A 21,847-nucleotide genomic window follows, 5' to 3' on the forward strand; every position below is an offset into this window, starting at 1 on the left:
GTTTACTCTGATGGGACCACTGGACACAATGTAGTATCTGCCATATATTGGGAAGTCAATAAAACTTTAGCCAATAAATGAAAGAATTAATAATTGATTCCAAAGTATAATTTTTCCCTGTTGTTTACAACTGAATTTATTAAAGAGTTCTCATAAGGGGGAAGACAATGTTATTCAATTACTGCAACAATATACCTAAATGGTAGAATAGTCAGATTTGTAGAACTGTTTAGTTTAGGGTTTATAAGTGTAATCCAAGATGTCAATTCAAAGCATAACTCAGGAAAAGGCATCCTTTTGTCGTAAGGCATGAGGGAAGGATATGCAAAACAATGTGATCTAAATTGCAGCTTTATGTAATTCCAGCTTGGTTCTCCTGTGATAAATAAATTAGAAGATTGGTTGATGATGACCTTCATATACTGTCCATAAATTTCTCTCAAAGGGGCTTTTGATCAAAGTTTGGTAATAAAAATCTGAGGTTACATTTTACATAAGGACTTGGGAACTTAAAATATAGTATTAAACCCACTCCAAGAAGAAAATGAATTATAAATCACATGAATATATATTATTTAAACTATTTTCCATAGTTCTGAAGTTTCAGATTCAAACTTAAAAATGATTGCTATCTTTTTAATTGTCTACTATGGTTGAGAGCATTTCCTGTAGATCTTAGCTGACTTTTCAACAGCAAAACATCTTTGTATGAAAGGCTAATATCAAAAATGATGTAGAAGTGTGGAGGCACTGTAGACAGTGCTTTATTCCATGTTGGCACTGATTCTGAATTTTAAATCTAATCTTAAAAGCTTCTCAAACTTCTGTCTAAATATGGAGTCTCTAAATAGCCTACTAGCAATATGTTTCTTAATTCAAAATTTGATTATCAGAAAAATAATATAAAATTAGAAGTTACAGATTTCATGAAAAATAGTATTCCTCTTTCCATTTTGCCCTTATACATTTATTCCTGATTCTTTTTTTTAATATAACAAAGCCCTGAAAGTCAGCATATTTATTATGCTAATTTTCTTATTGTGGGGAGTAAAAAGAAAGGTGTCATATTTTTCCAAATGGCCCCATTTCTGGTTTAGCCAAAGAAGATAAAACTTTGGAGTTTATTAAGACAGTTAAAATGATTATACTTTTAAATATAGATTAGATAGGAAATCCAAAGTTTTTCTTAAAGTAGACTATTTCTTTTATGAGATAATTCATGCTACAAATAATCTGTCAATATTTAATGGTGGATCTCAACAATCTAAAGAAACAGAGACATGATGGTAATATGTGCTGAAGATACCATGGATGACTGCTTTAAAACTTTATTCAATACAGTCACAATACTAACTTGATATTTTGTTAGTGTGTTACTTTTAAATACTACTATATAGTTAGCTAAAATATTGAAAGTGATTGTATGGTCCACATTTTGTTATCTTTTAAACAGCAGTTTTGTTTGTTTGTTATGATATTCAATGTAATGTCAGTTTCATGAGATGTATCACAAAAAAGGAAGAACTCTGTAGAAGTGGTAATATGTACACTATATTCCTAATTTGAATAGTCATCTATGGATTAGCACATTAAATATTATCAAAAGTTATGTAGATATTCCAAATACCGAAAGCAGGCAACACACTTGACATGTCATGAAAGTTGTTATTTTCATTGGAATGCAAACTGGGAAATGGAGATAAAGAGAGTCTTCCTCTCACATTAAAAAAAAAAAATGTACAGTTGACCCTTGACTAATGCAAGAGTTAGGGCATGTTGATTCTCCACTTGCTAGAAAACCTGCATATAACTTTACATTGGCCCTCTGTATCCAGGATTCCACATCCACGAATTCACCCAACCTGGAACTAGGTAGTACTACAGTATGCATTTATTTTTTTTTAAATGCATATAAGTGAACCTGTGCAGTTCAAACCTATGTTGTTCAAGGGTCAACTGCATATACATGTACTTATTATACTCGCTGAAGCCCTACTCTCTTAAAGGTAGAAACTAAATAATATTGCTTTCTAATAGAGTTGTGTACTTGAAATGTATAACCAAGGGTAAGAACAGATACCTCTTGAAGAAAATTCAGTGTGCACTAGGTACAGGGCAAATTTCTTAAAATGTATATCACAGTTCAGTCTCTTTATAATTGTATCAGATGAAGGAACTGAGGGTTGAACAGGATCACTCAGCTACTCATTGGCAAAGGCTGGAGTGATTGACATCAAATTATTATTTCTAAACATTACAATATGTGGTCTCTAAGATCTCAGGTAAATCCATTAATTCATCAAATGTTTTTTGAGCATTTAGTATACACCAGGTACTGTTCTAAATGCTGGTGATAGAACAGGCATTATTTTAAAATCTAACAATAAAACTGTGAACCAAATAAAAATATTCTATCTTTTGTGGAGCTTAGTGGGGAGAAATATACAATACAATGAATAAATACATTGTACAGTATTTTAGAAGATGACAGAAGCTCTGGAAATGAATAAAGCTGAATAAGGGGATCAGGAATGACAAGGGAAGGGTAGGGGTGGTAGGGATGTAATTTGGACCTTAGAAACACATTATTCTAATTACAGAATGAAAAGCTAGTGGTCAATGAATCATTCAGGTTACTCTTTCACATATTATAACTTGTTCTGATAGTAATCTAATTTACGAAGCAAAGAAAGAGTAGAAAAAGGCATAATGTTATTTATTTTCACTGGTAAATTATGTAATGTAAATTCACCATTTTAACTCTTTTTAAGTGTACAGTTCAATGGCATTAAGTACATTCACGTTGTTGTGTAACCGTCACCACTATCCAACTCCAAAATACTTTTTATCAGAACATTTTTACCATCACAGGAACTCAGTGTCAATTAAACAATGATGCACCATTTCCCCTCTCTTCAGCCTGTGGTAACCATTATTTTACTTCCTGTGTCTGTGCCTGTTCTAGGTGCCTCACGTAAGTGGAATCATATGACATTTGTCCTCTTGTGTCTAGTTTATTTTGCTTAGCATATATCATTAGGGTTCATCTATGTTGTAGCATATATCAGAATTTCATTCCTTTTTAAGACTGAAACTTTTGTCTTTTATTGTCTGCTAAGAGTTTTATAGTTTTAGCTCTTACGTTTAGGAATTTGATCTATTTTTAATTAATTTTTATATACAGCATAAGGTAAGGGTCCAAGTTTATTCTTTTGAATAACATATCCAGTTTTCCAGCAACATTTGACTGTCACTTTTTTAATTATCTTGGCACCTTTGTCAAAAATCATGTAATATGTGAGGATTTATTACTGGATTCTCTATTCCATCCATTCCATTCATCTTCAAGTTTGTCTTATGCCAGTACCATCTTGTTTTGATTACTATAGCTTTGTAATAAGTTTTGAAACCAGGAAGTGTGATGGCTTTCACCAACTTTATTCTTCCTTTTCAAGAATATTTTGACTATTCAATTTGAGATTCCATATAAATGTTAGGATGAGCTTCTATGTGTCTGCAAAGAATGTCATCAGGATTTAAATAGGGATTGAATTTGTAAATAACTTTGGGTAATACTGACATCTTAATTTTATTAAGTCTTCCAGTTCATGGACTTGGGAATATATTTCCATTTATTTATAGTTTACATTTAATTACTTTCATTAGTGTTTTGTAGTTTTCAGCATACAATTCATGAACTTCCTTGATTAAATTTATTCCTAAATAGTTTGCTCTTATTGATGTTCTTGCAAAAGGAATTGTTTTCTTAATTTTCTTTTCATAGTTTTCAGAAATGCAACTGAATTTTGTATGTTGATTTTGTTTGCATATAAATGCAACTGAATTTTGTGTGTTGATTTTGCATCCTGAAACTTCCCAAAAACATTTCTTAGGTCTAACAATTGTGTCTATGTGTGTTCATGTATGTAAAATCATGTCATTTGAGAAAAGATAATTTTACTTCTTTCTTTCCAATTTGGATGTCTTGTATTTATTTTTCTTGCCTAATTGCTCTTTTTGAAGTCACTGATTTTAATTGTCATCAAATGCTTGGAGAAATCATGACAACTGCTCCCCTTGTTTTAAAGGAGGCTCAGGAGCCCTGAGTCATACATTTACAGACATGATTAAGGAGCACATGTTTTCTGAGGGTCCTGAAGATTAAAAATGATAATGGAAGATGTTAGAGAAGTTCAGATAGAGCAATAAGGACTTATGCCTGAGAGGTTAGAGCTTGGGTCCAGTGGGAAGTTGTGCCTAATGGCTCTCTCTCCACATGACACCACCATCCCAAGCTCTGTGATATTATAAATTCAAGAATTCTGTGTCTATGGTCCCAATAATTTTGTGGTGTAAATTTCCTGTGGAAAGTCTTGTCACACAAAGGATAGAGATTTCCTCTACCTGAGGTAGAGGGAAAAGTTGACTTTTGATTGGAGGTTAAGAAAAGGATGGAAGAGGCTGGTACAAAGAGCCCATTGGCAACCTGTGATTAACAGAACCACTGTGATATTAGAAGGGTTTGCAATAAGAGTGGCTCACAGATCTGGATTGGTTACCATGAGCATTTGCGAGAAGCTCCCACTCCATATTGCTAAGAATCAGAGATTCTTAGAGGCAACAATTCAACAGCAGCATCCAAAACAAGAAGCTTCCTTCCTGCTAAGAAGTGGGTGTAGGTTTCAAGTGTTCAGAATTGAGCAGTTCAATTAAAAGCGAACAAGTAGTAAGCAATATGGTTTAAGCAAGTAAAGACAAGGGCATACAATTTAAGTTTACAAAGAGAGACATTGTTAAGAAGAAAGCATACAATTTTTTTCACAAAAACTACAAAATACACTAAAGCTCCGTGAGAGTTAATTTTATGGATCCATCTGGTATTGATCATTTGCTATGGTACCTAGATTTTTGGTCAAATGTTATTCTGGATGTTTCTGTAAGTTTGCTTTTGCATGAGGCTTTGAGAAAAGCAGATAACCCTCCAGAATGTGGGTAGATCTCACCCATTGGGTTGAAAGCCTGCATAGAACAAAAGACTGACCTTTTCCAATCAAGAGGCAATTCTGCCAACATACAGCCTTCAGAATGAACTGCAACATTGGCTCTTTCCTGAGTTGCAGCCCGAAAGCCTATCCTGCAAGTTTGGACTTTTTACCTCCATAACTGCATAAGCCAATTACTTAAAATAAATCTCTCTATGTAAACACACCTTATTGGTTCTGTTTTCCTGGAGAGCCCTGATTAATACAAGCTCCAAATTTGGACAGGGGGCAGCGTGGACAACATGACAGCTATTTCAGGGGAAAGAGTAACTGCAGAAACAATTTTGAGAGGTGTGGTGATGTGAATAAAGAGAGCAAGAGGTGATAGCAGTAAATTCAGACTAAGGTGGGAAGGGACAGCAGGCTGTGTAACAGTAGGCGATCATTGCCACAGGAAACTAATGAGTGTGCTTGTGACGGTACTGCTCAAATAAAGGAGTGCAGGGAAAAATCAATTTAATACATAAAGCAGGATTATCAAATAGGATAGTGACTTGCAGATTTGATACAGATGGAAACTGAATGAGTTTATTAAATGCACAGCAGATAACTTCTATATAATAAAAAGGATATTAACAAGATAAACAAAATGATGAGAAGCAAAGAATACACCCAGAATATCCAATATAAATTCCTGAAAGAAAGCGTAGTGTAGACGGAAGACAGTAATTATCAGAGTAAAATTTTAAAAAACAAATTGATGACCTGAAAACCCCCACAAACCTACAAAATGAGAGTCTACCAATTACAAGACGATTGATGGAAAATAGCAAATCCTCTCCAGTACACCCTCCTCACCACAACTTACACACAAGCAGTGCTAGAATTTGCTGACGAATTTATTTTTAATTTTAAGGATATAGGAAAAATCCATAAGGCTAAAATATATACATGATGACATACTTCATGTTGAAGAAGTCACATTTGTATATAAAGTTGAAAATAATAATGACTCCAATATTCAAATGTTCCTAAAATAGTGTTTTTAAAATTTTGTATTTTAATTATCTAGTTATATCTACATTTCTATATATCTATCAAACTTGGTAGTTTGTCATTCAGTTTCACTTTATTTTTCTTTTCTGTTAAATTCCTGAAAATGATAGTTAGTAAATATAAATATGTATATATATTCCATACCCAAGAATAATCAGTGTAGGCAATATTCATGAATATTATCTCCTGAGCAGATGGAAAGGATTTACTTTCTTTTTATGTTTCTCACTATTATTTATTATGTATTATAATTATCATTATTTACTTATTACTTCTCATATTACTTTTTATTTTAAGCATTTATCCTTTGTACAAAAACAAGTCATTATTCTTTGAAGGAAAATGCCTTATTGAAGAAAACAAAGTTTTACTTAAATTAAAAAAAAAGACGTTATTAGTCCATAAAGAGACTAAGAATGAAACTTGAAAAGCTACTTTTTAAAGTAACAAAGTAATTATAAAAAATTATAAATGATAATACAATACATAAATATTATAGTAAATTATTTAAAGCACAGTAAAACAGCAAATATAAAATAAATCTTACAACTATTTCTAAAAAGGCTAAAATTTCTCTAAGGCATCACAGACCTAAAATATAAAAATAACTATAGGAGACTACCCTGACAGTCCAGTGGTTAAGACTTCACTTCCCAATGCAGGGGGTGAGGGTTCGATCACTGGTCAGGGAACTAAGATCCCACATGCCTCATAGCCAGAAAACCAAAACATAAAACAGAAGCAATATTGTAATAAATTCAATAAAGACTTAAAAAAAACTGGTCCACATCAAAAAAAATCTTTCGATATAAATAATGGTAGGAAAAATTGAAAACAATCAATGGGCTGATTTCTCCTAAAAAAAGCAAGAAACAGTGATTTTAATGATTCAAGGGTCAAGTCTTCAATATTTTTAATGTATAAGTTGATCTTGTAGTCAAATTCTAACAGTGCCAAATCATAAGAGAAGGAAAGAAAGCATTATTTTCATTTAAGGTAGCATAAATACCTCCAAAACTTGTCGTATATTGCAGAGACAGAGACATAGAAAGACAAAATGAGAGTTACAGAGAAATGTCCTAAACAATTCCAAAAATATGAAAATAATAGTTCCCATATGATCTTTTTAGATAATTCAATAACAGATCAACAAAGAAAAATAACATGATTATCTCAAGAGCTACTGTCAGGGACTGTCATATCATCCTTCTGTAAAGCCACCTACTTACTGGCATTAGTAATGATTTCTTGTAGATGCTAACTGAAATTTAATTTTGTGGAATTTTAGGTAAAAACAAATAGAGAAATGTTTGTCATAAGTGAATAAAATGATCTTTCTACACTGGTAACATTGTAATGTTGGGATTGGTAAAAATATAAAAGTCAAAATGTCAGATCTAAAGTAATCAGGTGAAGCATATCTACTAATGATGTTCAGGTCCGGGCACAACAGGGATTTGTTTCTTTTCTCCCCTGCATAGTATTCCATTTCCAACTGAGACCTCATCAGAATGACCTTTGCCATCCATATTTCTACCAGCACTCTGTTCACGACCACTGAGGTCTTCTCCAAGAAGAAGCCTGAGACTTTCTCTCTCCTCCTCTCCTTCTCAGCCCTCATGAGAATCACCTTTTACAGTTTATTCATGGCACCGTAGGCTTTTCCAAGCATGCACCTCAAAACTCTCTCATTCTCTGCCCATTACCAGTTCCAAAGCTGCTTCCCCATTTTTAGGTCTTTGTTACAGCACCTCCACTTTTTAGTAGCAGTTCTCTGTCTTAGTCTGTTTGGGCTGCTAAAATAAAATACCACAGACTGGGTGGGCTATAAACAGAAATTTATTTCTCACAATTCCAAAATCAAGGCTCCCAGCATGGTCGCAGTCTGGTAAGGGCCCTCTTCCTTGTTCATAGTTGGCACCTCCCTGTTGTGTCCTTGCATGGTGGAAAGAGGTTAGCAAGCTCTCTGGGCCTCTTTCACAAGGGCACTAATCCTATTCATGAGGGCTCTACTAGCCTCATGACCTTCACACTTCTCAAATGCCTTACCTCTTAATACCATCACATTGGACATTAGGATTTCAACATGTGACTTTTGGGGGGACACAAACACTCAGACCATAGCAAACTGTGAATGTATAACAAATCATCCATCCTTTGTACTGGTGATGGAGACATTGCTGTCTTCAAACCGGGACATCTGTGATTTATATAGTTATAAACATTCCAGTTATAAATGATCCAGTTCACTTATCTTATTTTGTATAAGAAATTGCTGGTTCCTCAAGTGTACACACATAAAAGTTAGTAGATATTACCAGAAAGTTCCCCAAAGTACTTACATCAATTTACACTCTTACTACCTTTGTATGTGAGTTATCTTTGCTTGTTTACTTTGGGTATTTCCAAGCCAAAGTAAACAAGCAAAGTGGAGGGGGGATTCTTTTGTATATGAAGTTGTAATTAATTTGCAATTCCCTGAGGAACATGGTTGAGCACCATTATCTTTATTGACCCTTTGAATGTCCTCTTTTATAAATCATTTGCTCTCACCTTTTGTTCATTTTTTTTTCTGTTGATTTTTTCCTTTATTGATTTACAGATGTTGTTCAGAGAAGCTGGGTTATATTTTGTGCACAAATTATTTTACAATTATTTGTATTTAAAATATCTTCTCCAAAATGTAGTTTGTATTTTTACACTCTAATGGTCTTTAAAAAGGAAAAGCAATAGCTTTACTGAGATATCATTTATATAACATCCCATTCACATTTTTGAAGTACACAATATAATTTTTGTAGTATATTCAGAGTCCTGAACAATTACAAAAATCTAATTTTAGAATACTTACATATCAAGATAAGAAACTTCTCATCCATTAATAGTCACTCCTCATCCACCCATCCCAGGAGTCCTAGGCAACATGTATCTATTTTCTGTTTCTACAGATTTACCTTTTCTGAACATTTTATATCAAATGAATAATAAAATGTGTGATCTTCTCTTCTTTCATTTAGCATAATATTTCTGGGTTCATCCATATTGCAGAGTGTATCAGGACTCCATTCCTTTTTATCACCAAATGATCTTCATTGTGTGGCTATGCCCCAGTTTATTTATCCATTCATTAGTTGAGGGTCATTGAGTGGTATATAATGTTTGGCTATTGCGAGTAATGCTGTTATGAACAAGAATGCACAGACATTTTTGTTGGCATATATTTTTATTTCTCTTGGGTTAAACTTTTAACTTTAGCTTTCTGAAGAACTGCCAAACTGTTTTCAATAGTAAGTGCACAAAGGCTGCCAGGATGGCCGAGTGGTCTAAGGTGCCAGACTCAAGCTAAAAAAAAATGAAGTGCATGATTTTGCATCCCCAATAACAATATACAAGGTTCTAATCTCTCGTATCCTTGTCAACACCGTCATTCTGACTACTGGATTCCTGGTAGGTGAGAAACGATATTTCATTGTGATTTCAATTTGCACTGAGCGAATGACTAATGATGATGAGCCACTTTGTATGTTCATATTATATACCTTTTTGGAGAAATGTCTATTCATATCATTCCCCATATTTAATTAGGGTCATTATCTTTTTATTATTAAGTTGTAAGAGTTCTTTATAGATACTGGACAACGGTTCCTTATCAGATACTATGATTTGCAAATATTTTCTTCCATTCTGTGAGTTGTCTCTCACCTTTTGATAGTATTATTGCAACATAGAAGTCTTTATTTCTGAAAAATCCATCATATATATATATATATATATATATACACACACACACACACACACACACATATATATGTCTCTCTCTATATATAATTATATTGCTTTTGCTCTGGTGTTTTTTCCAAGAAGCCTTTGCCTAAGGTCAAAAATACTTACTCCTGTGCTTAGTCCTAAGATTTTTATAGGCTTAACCCTTACATTTAGATTTTTGATCCATTTTGAGCTATTCTTTTTGTGTAGGGTATAAGTTAAAGGTCTAAATCCATTCTTTTGCACATTGATATCCAGCTGTTCCAGAATCATTTGCAATACAAGCCTATTTTCCTCCATTGAAATGTCTTGCCACCTTGTCAGAAATCAACTGACTATAAAAATAAGGATTTATTTCCGGACTTTTCATTCTATTGCATTAATCTACAGGTCTGTTCTTATGCCACATGACCTTAAATACTGCAGCTGTGTAGTAGGTTTGAGATCAGAAGTGTGAGGCTCCAATTTTATTTCTCTTTTTTTTTTTGTTTTCTTTTTCAAGATTGTTTTTACTATTCTGGGTTCCTTGCATTTCCATATTAATTTTAGTGTCAGCTAGATAACTTTTTAAAACTTGGCAGGTATATGGATAAGGATATCATTGAATCTGTAGATAATTTGAGGTGTATTGCCACCTACAAACATTGTCTTCTGAACCATAAACATAGAATGTCTTTCTATTTACTTAGGTCTCCTTTAATTTCTTTTGATGATATTTTCTAGTTTTCAGTGTAAAGTTTTACGCTTCTTTTTTTAAAGTTGTTCCAAATATTGTGCTTTTGATGCTATGAGAAGTAAAATTGTTTTCTTACTTTATTTTTAGGTTTTTCATATAGAGAGCATATAAATAATTTTTTTTTATATATTCACTATATATCTTACAAGATCCTTGTCCTTCCTTAAAACCCATAGTTCTACATATCCAAATCTGGACTTCATATCAAGAGCTTATACCTAATTCATTGGATGTATTATTAGTAGAATTTCTTTTTGTGTGTTTTCAATAAGTTAGCTGCTTCTAATTTATCTCATATAATAGGACAGATGTATCTGCATATGCAAATTAATGTTGAAAATAGAAGTGTGAATGAAGAAACAGAAGAAGGGAACCATGAATTAGTTGATAACCTGAGAACAGGTCTTACATATCACAATGCATGCGATACATACTAGCGTCCCTTTTTCATTCCTGGCATCAACTACTTCCTCTAATCAAATGATCCTGTAGGATAGACAACATAAAAGTAACAAATTGATTTTTAGTTTATCCAAATCATTACAAATAAATCAAGGAATCTGACAAAATATGTAACCCATATTTTAGTCACTTCTCTCCCTTTCAGAGGTCATGTTCCACTGATTTATTTTTGGAATAAATCAGGGCTACTATGTTCTTCTCCTGATTTTTCCAGTGTAAATGATTCTACTGTGACTCTGCCTGCTTCACTGAGGGCTTCTCATTACATCAGTGATGATACCATCTTCAAAATCCCCTTGATGTGATATCATAACTCCTTTCACAATAGAGCAGCAGATAACTGGATATGTGAGTGTCCAGGGTTGCTCAGACTCTTTACTCCCACAAAATTAGTGCACAAGAATGTTTCAGTGTATCATATTTTACTAAAGCTTTAAATGATGATGTACATTATACTATAGGGAAAAATTGTAATAGTTGTATTTTTAAAATATACTATTCCAAAATACTCACTCAATCTAAGGGAAAAGTACCTAAGAAGTTAAGTCTTTTTTGAGAAGCAACATTTCCTAATTTAACTCTCTTAACCTAAATCATGTATTCTCTCTGGGTGATTATCTTCTTTTAAACCCTACCACTAGTAATCATGACATTTAACCCCTAGATAAAAATTGAGCTCATCTCAGGATTATCCTTTTATATTTGAATTTCAGTTATTTGGTATAAAGTCTAATGAAGTTCAAATTAAACAATGCTGGATAGCTTTTGGTACTCTGACAATAAGGGAGGGTCAGCTTATTCTTTCTCCCTCAATGTCTACTCTCTTTGGTACAGAGTAGGGTGGAAAACATCCTGAGCAGCTCTATTCACAGTGCCTCCCTAACCAGGAGATTTTGGGAAATGAATGACCTTGATCGGACATTCATCCCTTAACACATAGTAATGGTATTTACAAAACGGAAGGCCATTGTGTATAAAATGTTTTTATCAGGTTTTACAAGTATCTATCTAGATCATTTATGGAAAACAAACCTGAAACTTATGGATTTATAAAGTATGTAAAATGGAGGTGGCCACATAAGCTGTGAAACTAATGGAGAATAAAATGAGGATATTGCTAGACCAAAGTATCTCCCTTCTATATCAGTGAATCTGCATACATAATTTTAAAACTTGTCTGTATTTTCCCAAAGTGAAAAACATAATGCAGAGATAAAAAGAGAGCTATTTAAGGGAGCTTTGGCATACTATTTTGGGGTTTCTCCAGGAAAAACATGTTATATCTGTTCACAGAACAGGCCTGCAACCGCAGCATTGCTAGTAAAGCTTGATGTAGGGTAAGATCTATAATTTTCCTGAGTTAACCTTAATGATTCAACTCTGTCAACACACAGAAGTGCATTTCCCATTGTTCATATTTCTTTGAGTTAGTGTTAAGTCAGCTGTAAACTCATGTATATCCTCTCTTAGGATAAACATAGTTTCAATGATACTCTAAATCCAGTAAGGCAAAGAGAAAGAATAGAGTCTTTGTTTAGAGATACATGAGTTAATGCACAAACACAATTATCCTTTCACCTGGGAAATCCTAGCACTTGACAATAGGTATCAGCAGTAGTAGTGCTGGTAAGAGCAGTAAAGACATATTTGTTACATTTTTAAGACAGATTCCAAATTTCAAAATTCAGCCTTGAGACAGACCTGGGGACCATCATTAGTCTACTATAACCTGTGGTGCCTCAGATGATAGCTGTGGGTGAACTGAAGTAACACCTCTTCCTTTGCACTTACACCATAGCCACGGAATGATTTTAACATAATGGGTATTCTAGTTCAGTGCTATTTAATTAGCATATACACTTGCATCTGATTAAACAGGGAAAATCAATCTGAACCAACACACTAATCAGTGCATTTTAATAGTTGAAAATACAGAATTACTAGCCAGAGAAAAAGAGGATCACCTCCTAGATATATTCATGATAGGACAGTTTTCAGAATTGGGGGGTGTATCAGGCACTGCATAGCATGATAAATTACAGTTAGCATCCATAAAAATTCTGAACGTACTATCGAGCACTAATCTTGCCCACATTTTTTGTCAATTTGAGTGCAATGTAAAATTCTATAAATATTTCAATGGACTGGGTGACATTTACAGGAATACCAAAATTAATTTAAATAGCCTGAGAGTTCAGGGGGAATAAACCAGCTCTCCATTTGTGTATAGGCTCCTGACAACTCCTTTTAACAGATAACAGTAGAGTTTTTTTAAACTTAGCAATATGACAAGACAAACATCTTTCACATAAACCATTTTTTCTTAGATATGTCATTATACCTACTGCATGTATAGTTTTAAAAGATACATTTGTAGAAGTAGATATATTTCTTAAATACTACAGAAAATACTTAGAATTATTTTGGTAGATATAAAAACCTAATGCTAGTTGTGATGCATGTCCATCAGGTCCATGTAAAAATTTATAGATCATCCAAGAGGTAGTTTAATAGAATTTCAGATAGTTTCTCAACTGATTATGTTTTATTAACATAGTTAATAGAATATTCAGATTCTTTCCACTTAATGGAAAATTCAGATACTTACTCACTAAGCATTTCAGATATTTTTTCATTTTACATTGCAATAATTTATGTTGATTGCTTATTTCCCAGTGAGCCATCATTAATCCAGCCACTGATATGAAGAATACTTCTAAAAAAGTACATTTTCCATATAAATGAAACAGAATACTTTAAAAAGTATAATGGACATTTCTTATGAAAATATCTGCTAAAATAAATCACATTTTCACACTTAATAACAAAATTAAAGATAGACACAAATTCAAAATTCCAAGTATTTTCATTCCACTACAACAATTCTACAATGCATAAAACAAAATTTTAAAGTATTTTAACTTCCCGTAAGAATATACCTCTCAAGTCATCCCTCTGGAATCAGAGCTCAAAATTCACATTCCCACTGACAGGTTAAAACACCAGTATGTTTGTCAGAAAGTTTGTATTTTAGCACTTTTCAACTTCTCTGTTTTTTCTATATTAGCTTTCTTCTGGAAAGCTTCTTAACTGTAATATCTGTAGATAACTTGTTTAAGGTCAATTATCCTATTTATGAAATTTAGCTGATTGTACACAACACACATGATTTTATAGAACTAGGACTATTAGTCACTGTAAGTAATTTTGTTTTAGGCAGGGTATCATTCCTATAAGTAATCTAGCCCTGAACTTGACATGTAGATGATGACCAAAGAAAGGTCAATTACTTTTTTCAATTTATGATCAAACTAGTTAAATGTGCTGATAGTCTACATAGTAGGCCCTGACAGCAATCTCAATCTCCTCCCATGTAACACTGATTAATAAGATGATCAGGGAAAAAGTTACACTATTATAATTGGTATTGATATGAAAATTACTGTGATTTTTAGTAGCAAATATGTGAATGAATTAAAAGTATTTTTAATACAATTTTATAAAAATCTAATAGTGAAATTTGGAAAGTAGGCCTTTTAGAAACATAAAAAATGAAACTAACCTATCTAGGTCTACTTATCTTTTTATGTATATACGTACCTAGTTAACTAAGTAAAATCTATTTAGAATGAGTGTTAGTAATAGCTTATAGTGTTTGTCACATGCCAAGTACACCTCAAATAGTGCTTTACATTCAATACTTACTTTAGCCCAATGAGGTAGTTACTATTAAGATCCTTATATTCTATACAAGGACATTGAAGCAGGGAGAGGACAAATGCCTTCTACAAAATCACACATGTAAAGAAAAAGAATCACATACGTAAATGGAAATTGAGGTAGTTAATGTTAAGGTCCTACTTTTGGATAAGGAAATAAAAGCAAAGAGAGGGTAAATAAATTTCCCCAAATCACATGTGTAATAGCCAGGGTTTGAATCCCAGGCTACTCCTTCTCAAGTCTAGAGTTTTACCCATCACATAGTATTGCTTCTGGATGAAATTTGTCTTATGTATTCCTCATTTCAGCAATAGAATTATTCTGTGCAACATCACCTTTTATTGATTACATGTGACTCATGATAACACCTAAATTTTGTTCCCCATAGTTCATCTGTCCCCATTCCCATTTTCTTAAATTTCTTTTGATCCATCTTAATGGATTGGAGAAAGTGCAGATCAAATAAACTGAACTCTGTTAGAAAAATAATCTTCCAATTATAATGCCAAGTTCCCCACTAAATCCTATAGTGACTAATGTAGGTTATTTCAAGCAATATGGCAGGCTTGAGTCAGGTAAAATAAGTCTCTTTAAAACATGCTATGTAAGCCTCTAAAGAATATATAACAATAAAGAATGTTGTTAACAGGTTATAAAAGTTATATATTCACACATTTTAGGGAGGACATGGGGTGATTGGTTATGTTTATTCATTGACATCGGAAGACAAATAAATTGTGCTTAATGCTATTCTAGTAAAACAAAACTGGAAACTTCAGTAGGAACAATGGGGACTGTTTTCTTTAAACAGATAAATTTCACCATAGAAATGTGCTCGTCTGGGAATATTGCATACCACGTATGGTCATTTCTATAGTAAATGAAAAAGAATAGAAAATGCATATAATCTGGCACATAATAAACATTCAATATATGTTAGCTACAATGACAGATGATGTACACATAAAATCTGAGCCTATTTTACAAGTGTCTACATTGTTCTAAGTAATACACTAAATCCATAGAGAAATTTTGGAAAGAACCATGATGTTTGTGATGGGTTATAGTTGTTTTCTTCTGTTATTGAAAGTCATATCTTGTCTTGCCATGTAACCTTTGCAGCAGGAGGGTTCTGATAGCTGAATTTCATATAGAATAAATATAATGATCCTTCTTTATTCTCATATATTTTCTATCTGCAATAAGTTGAACAAATGCAATTATATGAAGGGCTTTCAGTGAGAAAGAATAAGTCCTTCCTCCTCTATGTATATGGGATGTTTAAATGCATTAAGCTTAACTTTCAACCATGATATCTTTATCACCCTAAAATCCATGTTAAAGTTGGAAGAGAAACTTGGAAGGCTTCTCATGTTTCTCGAATGCTGCGCCAGGTGGCTTTCACGTGTTGATCTGTTCCATCACAATAACAATTTTATATTAGGATTACTCCTATTTCTGACATTAAAAAATGGACTTCAAGATTAACTAACCACTGATTTCTAGCATTTAGAATTGCTTTTTGAAAATCGGTTTTCACTCTCAGACTTCAAGAACTATGAAGAAGAGCATAAGTTCTGTTTGTGTTTTCTGGAAACATTCATAGTGTTTTCCAGAAACATTCATACTGTTTTCCACATGTAGGAAGTCTAAAAAATTTATATTGAAAGAATGGATGAAAGCCACATAATTGAATGAAAATGTAAACCCAAGCTTATGCTCATTCTGATCCTTACTGGAAGTCAAAACTTTAAGTGCATGAGATGAAATCAAACTGTTAAACATGCAATGGGAGTGGATTTTCCCACTATTTTGATCAGGAAAATGATAAGCTAATACTGTTCATACCATCAATTCTCCACTCCCTTACAAAATTACAGCTGCCAGCTTAAAATTTAGTACCTCTATCTCCAAAGTCTACATGTCATTATTCTCTTTTTCTTGATGTTGTAAGTTAGATTTCCAGGAAACAAATTCTGGGATTCTGAGATTTTGTTCTGAAGGTTAATTGAACTTTTCTCTAAGGAAAAAGAAAAATCCGTGAAGGTTGAAGGAAGCAACCAGAGTGGGAAGTTGAACTGTGATACAATTGCATCTAAAAGGAGCTCTGGACCAGTTGGGATGGTCCTGCAGAGCTATCTCAGTTGGGAAAAGGGTTCTGTGGGATTTTATAATCTACCATCTACTAGTCATTTGCTGTGGGTTGCCTTCAAAGAGGGGAACATGACCTTTGGAGAAGTGGCTGGCTCTCTTAGGCTGAGGAAAACCCTGGAGAGGGACTTAACAGAGAATGAAATCTATGTGTGTAAAACAAGATACACATGGCTTTTTAGTGACCTGTTACATGACAAAAGTTGTTGGAAATCATGTAAAATCTTAGGGCACAGAGAGATGTCACTATTTCTGGGCAGTTCGTATAAGAAGTACTGGGTGCTATCAAAGAAAAATGCCTCACCATCTCATTATGGGAAATAGAGTTTATGTATCTGCCTGGGAGCGGGGTATTTATATGATCATCTTTGAAGATGGTGCTTTAAAGTCTCCAGGAAACATTTCTCAACTTAACTTCTAGAAGCTGATAAAGGAAACATCCTCACTGGTGTGGAAGCTGAGTGGTCTCTTGGTGATGACTCCAGACTTAGCTCCAGAACACTGCCATTTTTGTTTTGTCTTTGCTACAAGGTCCCTGATTCCTATCTCCGGGAAAAAAAATTCAAAACTTCTTTACCTGTGGTCTATTTCAATTAGAACTTCTCCATGCATAATCTAATAATACTTATTGCTATTAATAATAATAGTAATGAATAAAGCAGTCAACAAGATGTGACTAGAAATTTTCTACTGGAAATTTTCCAAGTGAGTTTCATGTGTTAAAGTATGTTAATTAGTACAAATCTAAGCTACTATAACAAAAGACCTCAAATTATAATAGCACAAAGACAATTAGTTCATTTTTCTCTTGTGAAATGATCACAGTATGAGGGTAACCCATGTGAGGAATATTTCTGATCTTCAAAAATTCAGCTTCCTTCTAAGGCATTGCTCCACCACACTTGAAAGAATTGTCATCCTCTGCATGGTTGATGCTTCGTTGCCTCTCTCTCCTCACAGTTGAAAGAGGTATGGGTGGAGAATTTACTCCTAATGTGTGAATTCCCAGACAAGAAATGGCACTTATCACTTCTGCACAAATTTTGTTGGCAGATAGTTACTCACTCATAAGCAACTGCAAAGGAAGCTGGTATGAATTGCTCAATTCGGTAGAACTGTGTCTGACCATGATGATAATGAAAGGAAGAAAACTGATTTGGGTGGAAAGCTAGCAGCTCCGCTGGCAAATTTACTAGTGGCTTTTCTGATTTCATCATCTGCCCTTTCCCTCCCCTTTTCCCAGGGTCAAACTAAAGATTCTCTAGTCTCTGAGGGAAGCCACACTCTCTTCAAATGGTAACTATCACAAATACTTTCCTATGATCCCATCCTGCCCATTATGAGGAGAGTATGCGGGAACTGAAATCAGACTCCTGTCTTTTATGCTTTATGCCCTGTGAGCTCTCTTATTCTGAGTCAGCAACCTGGCTTTTTCAATGAGGGGGATAGTATTAAGAAGATCAAGGCTGAAGAGACAAAGGACAAACAAGGTAGTATTATGAAAGTATTGTCCTGCTGTAAAACTCCATGAGCTCCCAAGATCGGAGATGCCACCCAGTCAACCAGCGATTTTAACCAAGTGTGGAAAGCAAAGAAAATAGCAGGAGAGAAGCTCCCACCAGTAATCCTCAAGGTACTTCTCTGCAACCTGAGAAAGTTGAGTGTATCACATTCTGACTCCTGCTTCCTCCCCTTTTAGTATCTTTGGCTTGAATATGCTTACATAGATGGAATCCTCTTTAATATAACATCAAATTCATAATTCAGAAAAAGAATTAACTTTGCATAGGTCTGTGTCCTATGACTAGAAAAATATTGATTTAGATGTCCTTATCACTCTGTATGAGCTTGTTCCAGTGATTGAAAGTACTGGAGTTAACTTGAGATAATAGGAGAGATCTTAGGGATCTTTCAGTTAAGCTTCTTCATTTTAAACCCTGGACAAAATTGTTAAATAGTTTGCTCAATGTTACTTAGCTTATTTATTTCAGGTCAGGACTGGACGCTTGGTCTTCTGCCTCATTCTCATATTCCTCCTAGGACACCTCATTGCCTTTCCATTCTCTCACTCTCTTCTTTTTCAACACAATTATCCTTGTCACCACTTTCTAACCAACTGACATTTTAATTATCAGAATCTAGAAGCTGATAAGCATGACATTTTTTTTCCTGTAATTCAGTCTGTTTTAAAGTGGCATTTCCCAAAGTATGTTCGGCTCATCTCTAGCCTTGTAGAAATGTGCTATATAACATACATTTCTGGGAAATTAGTTTGAGAAATGTTGTGCATTATGACTTCTTTGAGATGTATAATAGGCAATAGTGCAACAAATGCTGTATGAATAAATCTTTGGAATAGAAAATGGTTTAACTTTGCTTAAACAACTATTTTTCATATTTATATCTACAGTCTCTTTCCCCTGTCTGCCTACAGCATTCAGCTCTACGGGAGACTTGCCTAGGAGTCATGTCCCATTACTCTTAGGCAGTTTCTCAGATTGAAGGAATGATCAGTTCAGAAATAGTATTTCATATTTTGAGACTTCCAGGTAAAATCTGTTGTCAGAATTGCAGATGTCTGTTCAAGACACTGATAATTGATTCAATAAAAATGTTTACATCCTCTGACAACTACTAAATCAGAATATCTGGGTTTAGGCCCAGTAATATTTTTTTGAGCCCCACAGATAATAGTGATTAAGAGGTCCAGAGAAATGAATATTGGCAATTAATAATTTTCTCTATTTTACTTAGAAATACATTTTAACCACTAGTTGATGTGATTATATATCTAATTCACAATAACTTCAATGTGAATTGTAATGTTTATTTTCAACATAAAATTCTAAATGGATAAGCACACATATTAACAAATCAGATAGCTTTGTTTACAGTAGGTAGGAAAAAGATTGTATCAATGTATCTCATACAGATAAAATAATATTATATGTTTTCTTTCTTCAGCATTGAATTCTTTTTTCATTTATGCTGTTTAAGCATAGTGTTCCTTTAATGCAAGCACAGTTTCCTTGATCCATATTTGTTGTTTGAAGACTAAACTGCTTACTAAGTTCTTTCCATGATCTGATAAGTAAATCCCTCCCTAACTTTCTCTTTTGTCCCATCCTTCATCTATTTCAGTATTTTGGTAACAGGGGGTTTCTTTCAGTTGTTCTAATGCAATATTCTCCTTTTTTTAACCTAATAGACCACAGTTTTCATTCTTAATTGAATAAGTAATAATAGTGAATTAAATCCACGTATTTTTATATGATACACCAAAAATATATATCAACATACATATTTCAGAGATAAACCAACAAAGCAAAAAATGAAATAACTTGTATGTAAATACAACTTTTAAAAATTTAGCATATTTAAATATGCATTGACTGATAAGAATGTTGAAAAGTTCATGTGATATTTGAATAAATCAGGCTTTGGTGTTCAGTTGTTATGTCTTAAAACTGGGAATATTTTACTGTGATTTTATATTTTCCTCCAGGCATCTTCTGTTGGTTTATCTGCTCATGCTGAAAAGTGAATTTGAAATAAGAAATGTTGCCACAGCATATGCTCAAGATTTCAACCACATATATCTTTATTTTCCCCTAGAGCATCTATCATATGAATAATATCTGAGATAAAACCAGAAAAAAGATTAAATGAAACAATAAACATTGAGATTTTGTTGTTTGTATTTGGAAACTTTATTTATATATACATCAAATAGAATTAATACTTTTCAGCTTTCAGATCTAATTAAGGTTGAGAAACCATGAAGCTAGTGATTACTTTCTTCGATGTGTTTATAGACAAAAGTTGTTTATGAAGCATATTAGCGTATTTACTATATCTTTTAAGGAATATATTAAGGTTAACTTATTCTAAAACTTGTCTAGTGTCTGATACCTTAGAAATGTTTAAAGAGCAATGAGGCTAATGAAAAAGATTTCATTCATTCAAATGTCACTTCAGAGTACATACAAGATCTAAGATTATGAAAATGTTTTACTAAGAATCTGTAGCTAGAGATGCTTTCAAATTAAAGGATGATCAGAGCAAAGTGTCACGTGCAAACGTTACCTGAGAAGCTTTTGTCCACAATTATTTCAATTCAAGGAAAAAAAACCTGTCGTTGCTGACTCACAACCCTATCATCCCGTCTCCTCTTCATTTATAATAACCTCAGGAGTGAAATCAAATGTCAGTTACAAAGTTAGGCAAAATTCAAAAGATGCTTCTCATGCAAGCAACATAGAAACTCTTACCAAGACCATTTTAATTATGATCCAAATGTTTCTGTTACATTTCAAATTTAAAGTGGATCTCAATTTAATTTCACTTTCTCCATCAAAATAATTTCTTCTCAGCTCTCCATCGAAACATTTCTTTACAGCCTCTGGGAGGCAGCTCATTTTTATCTTCCCAAGGTCTTTGTCTGTTTCAGCTCTGTTAGGCTCATTGTCCTCTTAATTTCTGTAACACAGGAGCTCATATTGCATATGAAATATATTCAGCTTTTAAAACTGTCCTTTTGTTTCACATTTTTAATCTTCTATCTCCAAATATTGAGGAGGAATTTTAATGACAGCAATTGTATCCCTGATCCTTCTCCAATCCTAAAGCTACCTAATAGAAGTAAATAAGTGGCAGACATCTAGCATGATGATTGGGAAAGTAATATGAAAAACATTTTTATGAGGAGCATCTGAAAAATAACTATTAGTTGCAATAAAACTACTCCCTTTTATATGATAGGCTCTAAAATTCTAAGCGATTTTTTTTCATTCTTTTTCTCCTTTTATAAATGTCAATTTTTCTATTTACATTTATCTTGCCTATGACATCCCTGCAATTTAGACAGATTTATATCCATTTGTTTGATGAACAGCATTCAAAGCTAAAGAGTTTGCTGAAATCTTGATTTATATACTTCAAATTGGGTAAATATATCAGTAGAACATATATTTAT

The sequence above is a fragment of the Hippopotamus amphibius genome, chromosome 13 (genome assembly GCF_030028045.1).
Source record: "Hippopotamus amphibius kiboko isolate mHipAmp2 chromosome 13, mHipAmp2.hap2, whole genome shotgun sequence".
Classification (NCBI taxonomy): domain Eukaryota; kingdom Metazoa; phylum Chordata; class Mammalia; order Artiodactyla; family Hippopotamidae; genus Hippopotamus; species Hippopotamus amphibius.